General features: G+C 45.2%; 1 protein-coding gene across 1 annotated transcript in view; it reads right to left on the bottom strand.

Annotated features, from left to right (window-relative positions):
• The window catches only part of cdkal1 (CDK5 regulatory subunit associated protein 1-like 1), a 358,098-nt gene that overhangs the window by 95,353 nt on the left and 245,381 nt on the right, over positions 1 to 17,364 (bottom strand). The gene's annotated exons all lie outside the window — the stretch shown is intronic.

The following is a 17,364-nucleotide window of genomic DNA, read 5'->3' as shown; positions in this document are numbered from 1 at the left end:
GTTTGGAACACAGCCGTAAAACGCCATATTCCAGTTCCAAAAAGAAGTCAAATTCGTCCGCTGGTTTGGGATACAGCCAAACCAAGTTACTTCTCATGATTTGGGACAGAGCCTCATCATGGCAAACGCTTTACTAAATACAGACCTGTTTACCCCAAATTTTCCCTGTCGGTCGTCTTGCAGTATCTTGTCAGTAGTTTTGGTAAGCTGTCAGTAGGAATTTTACTGGGGTCCAATCTATGTATTGTATCGAAGACAAAAAGTAGAAAGCAGCCTATTAGATAATAGTACTCATTCAAGTTGAAAGTAAGTGATCGATTACATGAACAAAATTTTAAAAATTTAAATCTAGCACTGGTCTTATTTTGGGCGGCACGGTGGTGTAGTGGTTAGCGCTGTCGCCTCACAGCAAGAAGGTCCGGGTTCGAGCCCCAGGGCCGGCGAGGGCCTTTCTGTGTGGAGTTTGCATGTTCTCCCCGTGTCCGCGTGGGTTTCCTCCGGGTGCTCCGGTTTCCCCCACAGTCCAAAGACATGCAGGTTAGGTTAACTGGTGACTCTAAATTGAGCGTAGGTGTGAATGTGAGTGTGAATGGTTGTCTGTGTCTATGTGTCAGCCCTGTGATGACCTGGCGACTTGTCCAGGGTGAACCCCGCCTTTCGCCCGTAGTCAGCTGGGATAGGATCCAGCTTGCCTGCGACCCTGTAGAAGGATGAAGCGGCTACAGATGATATGAGATGAGATGGACTTATTTTTTCTGTCAAGTTAAGCACCTGTGAGAACCAAAAAGCAAATCCATGTAAGATTCTCGATCTGCTCCATAATCCTCATATTACCAAGCCTAGACTCGAAGGTCGACTTGTTGACTCCTCATACATTTCATTATTTCAGTATCTCTGAAATAACCAGAAGACGAGCAGGAACACTTATTTAGGATGCTACAACAAGAAAAAATATTTCAGAGACCATACTATGCTCTAATAGGCTACTTAATACTTGATTGGCAGCTATACTGATCTCACACTCTTTACTAACAAATCACAAGTCATTTAATGCCATCGGCCTTTCGCTTCGCGGCCACCATGATCGTGTGCTCAGAAACCAAAGTTGAAACAATGGAACCTTCCCACAATGCAACGTACGGTAAACATGGCTTAAATGTGATTAAACATGGCCGCGCCCATGACTATACGACCGATGTTCGATTCCCACAATAAATATGACTATAAAGTAAGTCATGAACAGGGTTTTTTCTAGAAAAATTTAGTATGAGGGCGCTCACCATGGCGAGGGAGCGAAGCAGGGGGAGATGGTGCCGGTTGTCCCCCCCCGCCGTGCAAAGCCTTTGAACAATGCTCCAATGGGACATTCTGAGGCTACCTGAGAGGGAAATTGTAACAAATTGTCTGTCAACATTGAAAAAGAAAGAAGTAATCTTCTTCTGCCCCGGACAGTCTTTGGCTTTCTTCCGCTTCGTGCCGCGGGATGCCATCTTTAAATGCCCAAGTGTCAACAAAAACAACTCGCGAACTCCTTCTGTCAAAAGCTCCCGCGCCGGTGGGTGAAAGGTCATTCAGTCTCGAGAAATCTCGCGCTACAAGTCAGCTGACCTTGTATGTAACCCATGTCAAATCTCGCGAGAGCAGCCGCGACAAGTAAACAACTAAACAACATGGCGCCTCAGTCTGGAAAACGCCAATTCGGATTGTTTTTGCACCGTCTGGCGGTGTATCTACTATGATTGGAATATTTTTGGAGCAATTATAACGTATTTGATGATCAGACACATTGTCACGTAGTGTTGCTGGGATGTTTTCACGGAGTCGGTAAGGGGGCGCACGCCGAGAGTAAGAGGGCGCAGTTCCCCTGTTTAGACGAAACCTGTTGAAACATTTGGCAACATTTCGGCCATAAATCGTAGTTTTTGGACAAGAATTCGTAGTCCGTATTTTGTTTTGAAAAATCGTAGAAACTACGGACAAATCGTAGGAGTAAACAGGTCTGTAAATATGATAAAGAGATTCCAAAATTTGGGACAGCCCTGAAATTCCAGACTGCAGAAAGAATACAAACTCGGGATGAATTCCAAAGTTTGGGATGAAGCCTGAAAATGGCCGAGGTCCCGATACAGACGACAAGGAATTCCAACAATCGGGACGGATCTGTGAAATTCCAGTCCGAGTCAGAACACGAACTTGGAACGAATTTTATCATTTGCGATGGAGGAAGGCCGCTTTATTCCTTTTGTATGTTTTTATTTTTAAGAATTTCAAAACTCAATGTTCGCTCGAACCCGAACAGCAGCGTCTGTCTTTAGTTTCATCAAAACCAGAGCGTCCTGGATCTCTCAAATCACACAATGCTGATAAACGCTCAGAAAGGTGAGAGGCTTTAATCCAAAAGGGAGCGAGGCGCAAACAGGGTGAGACTAGTTGCTAATGCACGCGCACACACACACACACACACACACACACACACACAGTCGCTCAGCAGAGACCCAGAGATTAATGAGCTCTTATTAAAAGGGAACATGACGGAGAGACGTGTGGAATACAGCAGCTCTTAATGAGGTGGAGATGATACACACACGAGCTTCAGGAATATTCCAGAAGGAATGCATCTCAGCGTACATTCTTTCCTCGGAGTGTTGTTTTGTCTATACCCCATGATGTCAGGAGGAGAACGCTGTGTCTTGGTGCAGCTATAATTTCAGAATGTTTGGTACCGAGTCAGCATTTTTATACTTTGTTTCTTCTCAAAATCAGAAGAATCACTCGTCAGGTACGCGACTTTAAAAAAAAAAAGCATCAAACCCATCAAGATCATCCTCCAAACATCTCAAGGTCAGCGCTGTGGCTTGTGTCTGAACGGCTCATCAGCTTCCTCCATGACGTTCTGCAGCGTTTTTCCTGCATCATCTTTTAATTCCTTTCACGTATTCACCGGATGGATTCGCGGTCCAATCCACGTCCCGCTCGTTGTATTCGGAGCTTCTCTCTGATCCACACCGATCAATAAAAAGAGCGATTAATCCCTCCAGCGTAGGGCTGAAGCGCGAGCACATTACACACATCGATAAAGAGCGCTAAACAAGAACGAATCCCGACACGCCCTCTGAAGTGTGTGCTGGAGCGCTCCGGATAAACATGAATCAGAGAGAAACTACAAGGTCACGTCCTGAACCAACACGCAGGGATGAAGGCGCGCTTCGACCCGTAGGAGGAGATTTACACGAGATGTACGAGCTTTGAACGTGTCATCGATCTCACAATCCTGTAACAAACATGGACTGATTGATCTCGAGACGCCGCCGAGCTCAGACGACTCTCACGTGCAGCGTAATAATCCTTTCAATAATCTGTCCGTGAGCTCAACCTGAATCATCCTTCATGTTCACCTCGGTCTGAAGAGAACATGCTGGTGGATGAGGTGGCGAAGTTTTCGATTATTTCATCAACCAGAGGTCACAGCCCACCCTCTCGTCTTCTCATGAATTCACAGGTCACCTGGCGAGGCTTCGAAGAGTATCATCCGGAGATCACGAATTCAAATCCTGATGTGTGGCCGTGCTCGCTGGGTGGCTCGCGATCGTGATTGGCTGTGAGCTCATGTATGTGGAAGACGGCAGTCGGTTCGCTGTGGCAAGAATTTGAAACGATGTGGTTGGACGATTTCACATGACCTGGAGGAAGCGTTCTGTATGGGTAACTCGTGTATGAGGGGGTGGGGACGACAAAGAAAATAATCACCTGGATAAAGTTGTTGCAAAAGCGAAACTAATCAACCAGAAGTGCAAGGTGTCTTCGATATCCCTTGTCCTTTCCCCTTTAGAGATTCCGCAATATTTTTGTGGGCTGGGCATGGAGCACTGCTTTATCCCAGATTGTTCGTTTATCGCCATGGCAACAGAGCAAAAAATCTTAAATGTTACAAATAAATTGTAAAATGTTGCCATGTCTGTGAATGGTAAGCTCAGGGGTTTGTTTGTTCGGGAAATATTTATCCTCCATTTAAAACTCGCACCGAAGGTGCCACATGTTTCCGTTTGGTTCTTACATGCAGCAAGGTATAAAAACGCCACGGAGTGACAGGAACGCAGGAGTCGGGGTAAAAACCCGAAACTCGAGGGGTACAGGGAGACCTGCTGAGCTTCCTCAGGCACATGAGAGCAAAGAGGAAAAGAGGGAAGGCGCATTCAGAGGCCAGGGACCTGACGGATAGGTTTCCACACTAGCATGCTATGTTTTACACACACCCCCCCACCCCACCCACAGCCCAAGGCTTCCTTGAGTCACTCGACACCTGGAGGAGAAATATAACTCTTCTGGATGTCACATGTTAACGCATGGTTAGCGCCTGAGATAAATCATGTGTGCACCTGAACACACACGGGGAAATGACGCAAGATGTGGCAACGCCGTGTTTCAGACGTGTCCCGATCCACTTCCACAGCAGTGTCAGTTTGCTCTTTAAACAAAGCATTCTTCACCTTTAAGGTGTTTCACACTCATCCCTCAGCTGAGTTCACACTCATGTGGAAGCTGTGAATGAGAGACTCGCTCTCTCTCGCTCACCTGTGACTACAGCGTCAACATTTTACGACAAAGAGTTTTCGAACGTGATGAAATCTCCCTTGATGGCTGTTTTTGTTTTCACAGTAAACAACGCTGATGAAAAGTGTTTTGCGCAAAGGAAATGAAAACTTGTGCAAAAACTGAGAAACGTTTCCATCGTCATTCCAAGCGTCTGCCGCAATCCTTCAGATGGTTGGTGTGACTGAAGGGGGTGGTCGCTTCACGGGTCAGATCACGACTCGGCCAAATACACATCCTAGTTCCGACGAACAATGGTGACCACAGAAGGCAGATGGGACATGAAGATGGTGCAGGCGTGTCCGGGGTCTGGTGCGGCAGTTGGCTCAGCAGATGGCCTGTCAAGGAACCACAGGAAGGCCCCATCAGTGGAGAAACAACCAGGAGCAGTCAAGACAGGAATCGTATCAGTGGCCCAGGTGGTCACGGGGGGGTGGGAGACCAGATTCTGCCAGGAAGTGCTTGTTTGTGCAGATCGAGGACCAGCTTAGGACCTCAAAGTCCTCATTTAGCTTGAAAAGCATGAAGTTGATCTGAACTGGGATCCTGGCAAATCTCGATCTCCATGTGGCGAAGCGCTACAGTGACTCAGCCGACTGGCACCCCCTCGTCCGGTCTGGCCAAGTTAACAGAACAAGTGTGGACAAACCGACTTGCATGGGGAAAGCCTCGAGCGATTCCGTCCATGTCCAGCGAGAAGGCGAGCAAAACGATTTTGCGGCTCAAAAACAAACCAGGTCACCGGAGTCGATGAAAGAGAGTCGTATTTACAAAGAGGGCTCTGGACGGAAGTGCCGAGTGAGCAGCAGGCTACACAAACAGAGAGGCCTGCTGGAGATCATCCTGGTTCTGATTTCAAACAACGGGTGATGGGGAGGATCTGGGGAACTAAACAAAACAAACACAGGCAGGATTACAGCAGGGTTGGCACGCTGCACTGCGCTGTGCTGCGCTGCGGCTCAGATCATCACAGGAAGATGAGGGAGGAACAGTGATGCTTGACTGGCTCTCGAGGTCAGCGTGCCACACTCCTCTCCTGAACGACACTCCCTTCAGGAAATGAGGTCTGAAACCTAAAAAAGCTCCAGCCCATAATAAAACCCTAATCAAAATACAACGCTGCCCAGTTTTCCAGAGCTTTGCTCGATGAGTGCGTTCTCGCCGACCTTGTTTTCACATCAGTAGAAACCCACAGGGAAAATATCAACAGAATTTGTTCAGTGCAAGACAATATTTACCAGACTCCTCAATCCTGCTGAACCAACACAAGACCTGGCCTGAGTCAATAAAACAGGCAACAGAAGAAAATATACCGTATAACGCTTAAAGACAAAGAAAAGAACACTGAGGCACGAGGGAACGCAACGGTCCACGAGCAAATCGATAACTCCGATCGATGAATCACTCCCACAGAATTTGCTCTACTCACTTCTGGACTTCTTCCTCAAAAAGTTACAAGTTCTTCCTGGACTGTTGGACTCGTCTCAAAAATAAAGCCTTCTGAAAGGACGGAAGGGGTGGAGCTACAGCTCTCAAGAAAGCAAGCAGATGATGTACCTGCCGGTCAAAATAAATAAACAAACAAACACCGACGTCTCACGGGACATCATTCGCCCTTCCTGTGTTCTCATGTCGTTTTAATCAACACCTGGTCACGACAGGAGAAAAGACTCGGGATGCGTGAAAGCGTCACATCTGAACACAAAGGAAACCAAGTCGTGATCACGCGTTTGCCGAATTCTGGACTCTGATTGGTCAGGTGTTGTTGATTAATGTTCTAGAACAGCAGCTCTGGCAGCCGTGCAGGTTTATATTAATGCACTTGTTCTAATACGTTCTTGTTGCTATAATCGCAGCTCATTCACAGCGACACACAAGCGGATGAAGAAATCGTTGATATGGTGAGGTTTTCTTTCAGGAAACGTCGATTCATCTTTAGGGAAGGAGTCTCCAGTGCCAGTGATGAAACTATAACGACGTGAATATGTTGCGGTTTCTTGGGAACAAGCTGCATTTTTTTCTTCTTCTAACTCGGGCTGGTGAGGGAAAGACCGTTTATCGCGACTGATCGAGAAGAGGAACAAACTTGTTTCACCGACATTAAAGCTGTACTGCCTTTCAGATTTTTTCAAGTGTAGGTCAGAAAAAGAATTTTCCCGACACCCAATTATTTTTGTTGAGTGACTGAAAGCTACTGAATTCGAATTACAGACTTCCAATTTTATCAGTTTTTTTTAAAATAGAACAATGAATGAATTTATCTCCACGTGGCTCTAAATTCTCCGCTATTTTTTCCTGCTTCACCATGACCCAATACAAGATACGATGTCATGCATCACATCCCGTGGTGGGCTTTCCCCGTTCACGCAAGGCATTGTGGGATACAAATTTGAAACAGGAGAGAAAAATGGAGGGCGTGAGTATGCGAATGAAACGTGAAAGAGCGACTACAGTAACGGAAAGAAAGCGAGAAGAAAAGACGTTATGTTCTATACGAAGGAAAGGAAACGCAGGACCAAACTAATAAATATGGGCGCTCAGCGAGCACCTCGGTGTGATCAGCTGTTCGTTTAGCGACAGAATGATGGAACTGTCAGTGCACGCTCAAAGGGAAACCTGTAGATGGCAGTAATGCAACACTGTGGATGCCAGCTGCCGTAAAACCCAAAAGAAGAAGGTAAACCTGCGCATGCGCACACGGACTTCCTCTGTCTGCTTGACTGCGCCAAGCGAGCGATTTCATGCACATTATTTGCTTTAATCCCCTCAAATTAAATAACTTCCCAGCCACAGAACGGCCTGATATTTTGTGAGATATTACAGAAATAAACAGATATCACAATCGCCACATTTCAGACGGAACTACATTTCACCGGTTTTATGAAATCGAAAGGCCGTCTCGCTTTAAAAGGAATGAAAATGGATATAAAAAAAAATTTGTCTGTTCTCATTTACTGTCTGAAATGCAAAAACAAAAAAACTTAAGTGTGGTTTCAAGTTATTCCGTCACATACAACAGAGCCGGTTGGTGTGTCGCTCGTCCAGTTAGCTCGCTTTGTGAATCTAATCTGAGAACGAAGCTCGCATAAAGTCGAGCATGTAACACATAAATCAAACAACTGATTATCACACGGATCAGAGCGTTCATTCAGTTGTGTGTTGAACAGCTTTATAGTTTTCGAGACTACAGTATATTTAGCGCCTCCTCTTTGGGCAACGCCCACAAGAATGACCCGAATGACTTCTGGTGTGAATGTAAGGGTTGGTCGATAGTCGTTTTACGCAAAAAAAAAAAAAACACTTTGGAAGACCTGAACATGAACTTCTAAGAAGAAAAACAAAAATATTTCATGAGAAAGTTTCTGAAACCCGACGAAAAGTGACAGAACGTCGGTCCGTTCAAATAATCTGATCATCCTGGACATGCGAGACATACGGGTGGATTGAGAAGGTCCTCACGGCAAAGCTCGTCTCCAATCCCTCATCGCAGAGAAGATGGGTTTGATCTCCACCTGACGGAAACACAACCCTGTCCATTATTTAATTCTCTATTGACTTTCTTTTGCGTCCACCCCCCACCTCCACATTCTTCCAGTTCTCGTTTGGAAAATGACGCCATCGTTCAGTCACAACACGAGAGACATGCTGAGCTCAGCGCTGTGGACCGTCGTCACTGCTGGAACACCCCGAGGTCGGGGCAGCGCTCAGGAAAAGGTGTCTCTTTCCTCTCAGAAAGGATCCCAGTCCGTGTCAAGGTTTCATCTTTTAATAAAGCCACGTTCTCAACACCATGGGAGTGGGGTTTTACTCTCCGCTCTCACACTGCTGGATTTTTTTTGCCCCAACAGATGTTGATACTCTGAGAAGCTCAAGCGACAAGGTGATGCGGGAATGCCCCGGGGTCGAGTCGGCGCCGTGCCGCGGGCGCCATACGTTTCTCCTCGTTTCCAGGGCTGGGTGACAAACAAGACCCGCGCTCAGACTGAAGCTTTGGTTTGTTTAGGTTTGAATAAGCACCATGGAGAAAAGCTTGAAACAAATAAATAAATGTGAATTCTCATCCGGAGCCCTGGTTCTCATCCAAACAAGCCACCTGAATGATGGTGGGGTCAAACTGAATATAAACACGTTCTTCCATCATGTCTTCTCGGTTCTTTTTTTGTCTTTTGTCCATCAGAAATGGTTCGCTTCAGTAGGAAGGATTAGCTCCAGCTCACATTTCTACCACATTTCTATACAAACTGGCTTGAAACTCGATAGAAATACAGCTGGGGTGTCGAAAATATTAAATTAATATGTCACTCTTTCATGCCTAAAATTATTCTAAAACCGACACAGAATTCTGGGATAAAATCACTTAAAAACAGCGAATAAACGTTTGCTTTCGAAAAATCACAATTCAATACTTAAAAATAGTGTCAAAACATTCTTGCTGAAAATATTATCTACATACTTAAAGATGGATTTCTTGTATTTTTCACAAACACCTGAACGCAGTTCAACTTGGAATTTATATCTTATTTTTAAAATAATCTCACAATCTGACTTTATTTGAACTTTATTGTGTCAAAAGTCTGGATAGAAATTCACCATGTTGGATTGGGATGAGCAACATGGAACAAGTGCGCAAGAAAAAAACAAAATAAATCAGGACGATGGTGTTTCCATCCCTGGAGTGGGTTTGACATGATGTACATCTCATCTGCATATTTTATGGATGGACATCTCGTAAAACCTTCTGCTGTCATGATCTGGATCGAAAATCAATAACGATGACCTTATACTGGGAAAGAAAAAAAAAAAAAGATCATCCAAGAAACACATAAGACCAGTAATGAGGAAAGACCTTTGAAGGCGACGTGAGGAGTGTTTATAAATCAGAACTAAACCCGTGACAGTGTGGGTGGTGAATAACAGTCAGGAATCAGACACACGAATCCGATCTGAGCCACAACGACAGTTCGTTTAGTCCGATTATGCTCGTAATGCAACCCCGAGTGATGCTGCCATCAAGCTCGGCAGCCATCTTGTGTAGACGGTATGTACTGTATGTGGAGTTAAAAGCAAGTCTAATCCAGGATACATAAACTTCCAAGCACCCGGCAGTCTGACGAACGATTCCACCGACTGCCATAATGAGAGCACTCCGGTTCAGCCATTAAGTCTGTGCATTATTCAGAGGCGTGAGAACGCTGTAATGTAAAACCAAACCTCACAACAAACCAAAGCTCTTATACAGATGGAAATCAATATGGATGCCCACGTGAACTCGCTGGCCTTGTCGGCTTTTAGAAGGAAAAGTTTTACAGGTTGGAACGGACCGACTCTCAGACTGCTTACAAGGAGATTCACTGGACAAGATGATCGCAATCCAATCAAGTCCGAGTTCTCCACCAGACCGCGCGATCTCCTGCTCCACACTCCAGCCCAGTAACGCACCTTTAAAAGTTAGTTTACCAACCACCAAAAAACCCTGAAGAAACCCCCCCCCCCCAACAAGCAACAAAATATGGAATGAAAGTATTTGACAGTAAGAACGTACCTTTTTTATTTTTCAAGAATTATTCAGGGGTGATAGCGTTCCGGCGCCGCGCCGGATTTCCGGCGTACCGTGGCTGGGGAAAAAAAAAAAAAATCTAGTTCGCCCATTGTCCTGTGTCATTCTGAGATGCACAGATAGACAGTAAAGGCTTTACTGTCTATCTGCGCATCTCAGAATGACACAGGACAATGGGCGAACTAGATTTTTTTTTTTCCCCAGCCACGGTACGCCGGAAATCCGGCGCAGCGCCGGAACGCTATCACCCCTGATTATTACTTTTGCATTTTACACAAATCGCTCCTGTCATTTCGCCGGTTTGTTTACATTCTAAGCGGAAATGATTCTGTCGAACATTTTAGATAAAGTTTTTATTTATCGAATTTGCAAAAAATAAAAATGCTCCGTTTCTCAAAATCCAGTGAATGTGGATAGAAAACAGTTATTCCACTCAGTCTCGTCGTACACGGATTACAGACAACTCGGTGCGACGCGCCTCGTCACCTATCAGCTCATGTACGACTCGATTTCATGGAATAACTGTGAAACAGCCAATTAACTAAAAATCAATTTTATTAAAAATGAAACAACTTGATAAATATTCCTTTCCTTAATAAACTTTTATGCCCATTTGCACTTCCTCCATTTGCTTCTCTTTTCTTCCTCTTTCACATTTTACATCTGTATTTTGTGCGTTTCTGCAGCATTAGAGCGGTGTTACTTCCACCTTCGGTGAAGTCATGTGTATTCCCGCTGATTTGTATTGCGATTTATCGTCACATGAAACGCCGTTACATGCCGAGTCATCAATGAGAAAACACGCAAACACAAATGTTCTTCAAAGTGAGCTTGAGGTAAACGGGAAGGTTTCCAACCATGGGCAGGATTCGTTTACGGTTTCACCACTGTTGCTGCGTTTTCTCGTCATCCTGTTGGTGGATTTTAAATCATTCTGAGATTTCTCACAGTGACGGAACTTTTCATCAGCCGTCTCTGGCACTGAATCAGGCGATGATAACGAGAGCATGATGAGACGAAGATGAAACGATGCGTTTGACCAAAGAACTGGGTTACAGTGTGTGATTTTTGGTCAAGGAAGATCAAGCCAGAAGAAAATTTTTCTCATCAACAAGCCAAGTTGCTTTCGCTCTCTTGAGATAGTGATATATTTGTACACACACACAAATAAATCTAACGTCCTGCCTGGTCGCCACACTTCTTCATCTGTTCGTGGAAGACCGATCACCCATCCTCAGATAAAATTAATGCAAACCCGTGAAGGTTAGTTGGGCCAACACGATCAGCAAAGCTCAACCTCGCCCGTCGTAATTCACCCAAAGCAAAACACCATTTATGTAACACGACTCTCTTTACAGAGCGGCGTGGCCCGAGACATGTGACAGCACTGACCTTTCAGACAGCGCTCGAGATTTATTCTCGGCCCTGCAGTGCCATTTTCAACATAGCTTGGGATTGTAATTATGACAAGTAGCCTGCTGGTAACGTCCCAAAAATGTAGATATCAATTACAAGCAACACACTCACTCCTTGAGGGAGGGGGGGGGGGGAGTAGCCCAAGAACACCTCTGGATCGTGTCCAGAGTCAATGAATGATTCTTGTGTTTGCTGCAATCAAATTTAACACACTGGAAAGGATTCCTCTCGCAGCAGCTCACATCAATCTGGCCCAAACAAAAGCCGGACCGCCGCGGGCTGCTCCGTTTCGCCATTCCAGGCTCCGTCTTTCTATAGACCAGACCCTTGCTGTGAAAGCAGGCACCGTGGAGATCAACTCCCCAGGAATGCGTGACGCTGTTTGTGGAGCCGGAGTCTGCTTTTCTTTCCAGAACTTTAAGAAAATACGAGTGTCGAGGATCCCTGGGAGTCGAACGAGCAGGTGGTGCCCTCTGACACTTGGAATAAAATTAACACGACAGGTTTAACGAGAGTCGCTGGCTCCAATTAAGGCGGAGCCTGACGGAGCAGAGACCGCAGCTCTGAACTGAGTGCCATAACGCTTGAAAGGTGAACAGAAGAAGAACAAGTCAAGCAAATCGACCTGACTGAGGTGAGGTGAGGTGAGGTGATGAGCAGAGACCGGCGGCGTCTCGGGAGACATGTGTGACGATGTTTATAAAGCTTCCTGGATGCTTGGATTGTCCTTTACAGTGAGAATTGCCATAGAGTTGATCTGGGGGTCGCAAGGTTTCCCAACATCCTGGAAATGAAACGAGAAACGCAGTTCAACGTCCTCAGGTTACGACGCAGCGATGATTTCGTTCAGCATCATGACAACAAATGCTTCACGATAGCTTGCAAGTAAAAAATGAATCGATACAACAAAAACTGTGACAAAATGGTGTCCTGGATATTACCGTTTGATTCGGAGGCTTACAGTGGACTGAACGTTTCTTCAAAAAGCAACCTGACATGCGACTGACATTCGCAAAATAATTGTTTATCAACGAAACAGTGATGTTTAAACGTCACGCACTTGACGTCGATGCGACTCACGAGTCAGAACATCCACCAAGCTGCACGCTCCTGATTCTGGAAAGATCGTCATCACTCGACGTGCAGCATGTAGAGGAATTCGGAAAGATATCAATGAAGAAGTGCGTTATGGTTTACGTTACAGACAAAATAAAAACCTGACACGCTCCGATGCGGGACACACAGGATGTGGAACTTGTTCCGAGTCCCAACACGTGCTGCAACACACGCGTCGGCTTTTAGTATTCGGATTAATCACCGTTCAGGGACGATTTACGACCCGTTTCAGAACGTGAGCCAAATAACATCCGGCGTCAACATGTTACATCATACACCGACATGCTACACATCGTCACTCTGGGGTTAAAACAAAATACCTGCGTTTGAAGATCATTTTACATGCGACGTGAAGAGAAAAGTGAATTTTTGACTGGAGGACGCAAACATGATGTGCTTTCTGCAAAAGCGATGAGAGACGCTGTAGGACTTATAAACGCTGGTATCCGTATGAGCGTTCTGAGCTCGCCCGCTCGCTCACTCGTCATTACTTTACACCAGCTACCATTTTTTAGCTTCCTCAATCTAAAGTGAATGAAGTGGAGTGAACGTTTGTCCGTTCTGTGCCATCGATTTCGTTCGCTGTTACTCGCACCAGAAACACACACAGTCCCTGGTTGCCAAGGTAACGTGACTGAAGCATGAAACGCTTTACCCTTTCACCGCTCTGTCGCTTGATTTCTGCTTTATTATTCATTCGGAACTCATTCTTTAAATGTCAGGCAGCCATCAGGGAACGAAACGGAGAGAGAAGGGAAAGAAGAAGCCGTTACTATATCTGGCAAAGTTCACCATGTGGAATCTTTATTACTCCTCGTTAGATAAAGACGTTCAGACAAAAAAAAAAAAAAAACCCTGAAGATAATTTGTGACAGCGACTTTGATTTGCACCTTTCTGATGAACTGGTGGGCGTGTGTGCGTGTGTGTGTGTGTGTCTGCAGGCGTTCAGGTGTAATATAAATCCATGAGGATGCTTGATCTTTGATTACAGAAAGAAATGATGAAAATTACTGTTTAAAAAAACCCAAACGCCACCCCTGTGACTTCGAGCAGGTCTCTCTCAGCCCTGTGACGACCTGAAATGTCATTCTGGATTCTGATTGGTCAGGAGGTGTGGATTCATTTTCTGACAGTCAAAAAAATAAAAAGAACACGACAGACAAATTTGAGGTGCCAATACTTTAATCTGCGTGATTTTTAAAAATGGTCACGCTGTCAGACTGCAGAGTTTCTCCGTTCCTGATGATTTACCAGGTTTACAATCACACACACGACAGAGGTATTATTATTATTATTATTATTATTGATGCAATTAATGGGGAATAAAAAAGTAAAGAGAAGCAAAGAAACAAAGCAAAAAATAAAAAATAGAAGAGGAGAAAGGAAAAGCAAAAAGAGAAAGGAAAGGAGGAAACTAAAGTCAAAAAAAGAAAGGAATAAGAAATGAAAAAAGAAAAAAACAAGGAAGGAAAAGGAAAGAAGAAATAACAGCGAAAAGTGACAGCTCAGGGTGGCACGGTGGTGTAGTGGTTAGCGCTGTTGCCTCACAGCAAGAAGGTCCGGGTTCGAGCCCCGTGGCCGGCGAGGGCCTTTCTGTGTGGAGTTTGCATGTTCTCCCCGTGTCCACATGGGTTTCCTCCGGGTGCTCCGGTTTCCCCCACAGTCCAAAGACATGCAGGTTAGGTTAACTGGTGACTCTAAATTGACCGTAGGTGTGAATGTGAGTGTGAATGGTTGTCTGTGTCTATGTGTCAGCCCTGTGATGACCTGGCGACTTGTCCAGGGTGTACCCCGCCTTTCACCCGTAGTCAGCTGGGATAGGCTCCAGCTCGCCTGCGACCCTGTAGAAGGATAAAGCGGCTAGAGATAATGAGATGAGAAGTGACGGCTCATTAAGTTTCATGAAAAATCAAAGAAAAGAGAAAAAAACCCATCAAAACCAACAAGAAGTCAGAGTCCTCTATACCCCCCCGGCTATATACCAACTCGAGACCAACTTTCAAGATATTACTTGTCACATTTTTCAAGTTTCAGGTTGTGCTGCAGGAAACCAACCCGACCTCCTGACCCCGCCCTCCTGACCCCGCCCTCAGCCTTTGGTCCAGGGGAGATAAACACGACAATTTCTCACATTTCTGAGCATCAAAAGTCACAGATACATTCCTGAATCAACACACTGCACACTGATCGCTTATTTGTTATTCTTTATTTTAATTATGTTTATTTTTGTTTTACTTTTATATTTTGCATTGCATATGCACTTTATAGATTTTGTATTTTATATATACACTCACCGGCCACTTTATTAGGTACACCTGTCCAACTGCTCGTTAACACTTAATTTCTAATCAGCCAATCACATGGCGGCAACTCAGTGCATTTAGGCATGTAGACATGGTCAAGACGATCTCCTGCAGTTCAAACCGAGCATCAGTATGGGGAAGAAAGGTGATTTGAGTGACTTTGAACGTGGCATGGTTGTTGGTGCCAGAAGGGCTGGTCTGAGTATTTCAGAAACTGCTGATCTACTGGGATTTTCACGCACAACCATCTCTAGGGTTTACAGAGAATGGTCCGAAAAAGAAAAAATATCCAGTGAGCGGCAGTTCTGTGGGCGGAAATGCCTTGTTGATGCCAGAGGTCAGAGGAGAATGGCCAGACTGGTTCGAGCTGATAGAAAGGCAACAGTGACTCAAATAACCACCCGTTACAACCAAGGTAGGCAGAAGAGCATCTCTGAACGCACAGTACGTCGAACTTTGAGGCAGATGGGCTACAGCAGCAGAAGACCACGCCGGGTGCCACTCCTTTCAGCTAAGAACAGGAAACTGAGGCTACAATTTGCACAAGCTCATCGAAATTGGACAATAGAAGATTGGAAAAACGTTGCCTGGTCTGATGAGTCTCGATTTCTGCTGCGACATTCGAATGGTAGGGTCAGAATTTGGCGTCAACAACATGAAAGCATGATCCATCCTGCCTTGTATCAACGGTTCAGACTGGTGGTGAGGTGGTGTAATGGTGTGGGGAATATTTTCTTGGCACTCTTTGGGCCCCTTGGTACCAATTGAGCATCGTTGCAACGCCACAGCCTACCTGAGTATTGTTGCTGACCATGTCCATCCCTTTATGACCACAATGTACCCAACTTCTGATGGCTACTTTCAGCAGGATAATGCGCCATGTCATAAAGCTGGAATCATCTCAGACTGGTTTCTTGAACATGACAATGAGTTCACTGTACTCAAATGGCCTCCACAGTCACCAGATCTCAATCCAATAGAGCATCTTTGGGATGTGGTGGAACGGGAGATTCGCATCATGGATGTGCAGCCGACAAATCTGCGCCAACTGTGTGATGCCATCATGTCAATATGGACCAAACTCTCTGAGGAATGCTTCCAGCACCTTGTTGAATCTATGCCACGAAGAATTGAGGCAGTTCTGAAGGCAAAAGGGGGTCCAACCCGTTACTAGCATGGTGTACCTAATAAAGTGGCCGGTGAGTGTATATTTCTTTTTATATTCGTAAGCATAGTTTGGTCGGGGAGTTGCAAAATAAGAATTTCATTCCCCAACAAGACTGCATTTCCACAGAGAAAATGCAGTGTGTGCTTGCTGAGCTGTAGCAGAACAGCTAGCTTGCTAACAGTTAGCATACTAGCACGCTAAAACCTAGCATGTTAACATGCTAATAGATAACATGCTAACAGCTAGCATTCTAACATGCTAATGATTAACATGCTATTTGTTAAAATTCTAACACTTTAAGGCTAATATGCTAACAGCTAACATGCTCAGGCGAACTCGCTGACAGCAAACATGCGAACTCTGCATGCTACCATGCTAATCCTAACATGTTAACAGCTCTCATGATAACATGCTCACAACTCGCGAGCTAACAGCAGGCATGATATCGTAATGGGTAACATGCTAACAGCTAGCATGGTAACACGTGAATGCTTATATGCTAATTGCTATCGTGTGCGCATGTAAGTATTCCTAATAAAGTGGCCATTGAGTTGAAGTTGATTTGCTGTCAAAGTCTCAGATGAGCAGATCCTTGCCAAATGCATCATCACCTATGGGGGAAGGGAGGAACGACTCAGTCGAGCTTCCACTGATTAGCGGCAAAATAGAGAAAAACTGGACGGCTGAAAGGCGAGAGAAAGGCGAGTGCGGGTCAGAACCGATATCATGTGTGTGATGGTGATTTGGCCTGAGGTGCCGTATGAAGTTTGGTGGATGTGTGGTGAAGTGTTACTGAGCAAAACTCCATTCATTTGAATGGGGCCAAAAATCAATGGAAGCCTATGGAGGAAAAAGGGATGAGCAAAAAGAAAGGAAAAATATGAGTGCGTGTCAGAACCGATTGCATGTATGTGTCGGGGGAGTTGGCCTGAAGTATCACATGAGGTTTGGTGCATCTGCGATGGAGCGTGTCCGAGTAGGACGATTTGATTCATGAGCCCTATTCATTCTCTATGGGAAAAAAACAAAAGAAAAACGACAAGAACAAGAGAACGGGCGCGGTGATCCAAAAGCTGTATACAAGCACACTACACCACTTCGGGCCAGATGTCTCAGAGTTGGAACGGTGTCTCTATCTCGAACGCCGTAGGAGGAGGAGTGGATCCAAAAAACGTATCAGAATAAGGCAGAATAAGTAAACTTAAGAAGAACA

Source organism: Neoarius graeffei, chromosome 5 (assembly GCF_027579695.1).
Source record: "Neoarius graeffei isolate fNeoGra1 chromosome 5, fNeoGra1.pri, whole genome shotgun sequence".
Taxonomy (NCBI): Eukaryota; Metazoa; Chordata; class Actinopteri; order Siluriformes; family Ariidae; genus Neoarius; species Neoarius graeffei.
This window is presented reverse-complemented; position numbering and strand designations above follow the sequence as displayed.